Source organism: Magnolia sinica, chromosome 9, assembly GCF_029962835.1.
Source record: "Magnolia sinica isolate HGM2019 chromosome 9, MsV1, whole genome shotgun sequence".
NCBI lineage: Eukaryota > Viridiplantae > Streptophyta > Magnoliopsida > Magnoliales > Magnoliaceae > Magnolia > Magnolia sinica.
This window is the reverse complement of record NC_080581.1, coordinates 61,385,218-61,386,349: the sequence shown is the minus strand read 5'-3', so window position 1 is coordinate 61,386,349 and position 1,132 is coordinate 61,385,218. Positions and strand designations below refer to the sequence as shown.

Genomic DNA, 1,132 nt, shown 5'->3' with positions numbered 1-1,132 from the left:
ATTCCTCCCATTTCCTTTGATTGAGTAGGCTTAAAAGTGGTAATTCTTGAAGAGGTATCCCATGATTGCATGTTTTCAGCAAGTTTATCAAAATAATCTCATGCATCATCAACTTCCTTATTCATGAATTTTCCATTACACATCATCTCTACAAATTGGTGCATGGGTGAGGTCAATCCCTCATAGAAAAAGCTTGTTATACATAATGTTTCGTAGTCATGTTGTGGACATGAATTTATGAGATCCTTAAATCGCTCCCAACATTAGAAGAAGGTCTCATCTTCTTTTTTGCACAAAATTCATGATTACTTTCCTTAAGATATTTGTTTTATGATAGGGGAAGAATTTTTTAAGGAACTCCCTTATCATCAGCCCACGTGCCAATGGACCTTGGTCTTAAGGAATGTAACCACGACATAACCTTTTCTTTCAAAGAGAAAGGAAACAATTTATGTCTAACTGTGTCCTCAGACACGTTTGGAAAGTGTAATGTATATATGATTATATCGAACTCTTTTATATACAAGTATGGACTTTCAGATTCTAGTCCATGAAACTTAAGGAGGAGTTGAATTACCCCCGGTTTAATATCCACAGTTCCTACATTCAATGGTAATATCATTCAGGAAGGTGTACTCACCCCCGCCGGTTGTAAATAATCTCATAGAGTACGAGGCGGGGGTGTATTCTGCACCTCGTTTTTATCTTGAACTTCCTCAACTGGATGTTGAGGTTAATTTGCAGCCATTACTTCTATTGACTCGGAGGGTCTCAAGTAGTGTCTAATCCTGTAATGGATAGGCAACCCTTCAACTAATCCCTCATTCATTCAAAAGACATAGCGTGTTATCACAGACCCACTTGGGCATGAAACACTCTCAACCCTCTAGTAATAAACAACTAAACCTAAAAAAGAAAAGTAGAAAAACTAAAACAAATAAGAGATCTAGAAAAGATAAGAAAGAGGATTGTAACAAAATTACCGAATAGGAGTTGCTATGTTAAGATCCTACAAAACAAAAAACAGTGTTAGTTTCTAAAAATAATTTCAGAAAAATCCTAACCTAAAAATATAACAAAAAAATAAACTCTAATCTTAACCTAATTCTAATACTAATTAATTCCAGAAAAA

At 34.9% G+C, this 1,132-nt stretch overlaps 1 non-coding gene across 1 annotated transcript; it reads left to right on the top strand.

Moving 5' to 3' along the window:
* The first annotated feature begins 213 nt into the window (after positions 1-213).
* LOC131257159 (small nucleolar RNA R71) lies at positions 214-321 on the top strand. Its single transcript, XR_009177174.1, has one exon. It is a non-coding gene; the product is annotated as a small nucleolar RNA R71 (small nucleolar RNA).
* The last annotated feature ends 811 nt before the right edge of the window (positions 322-1,132 follow it).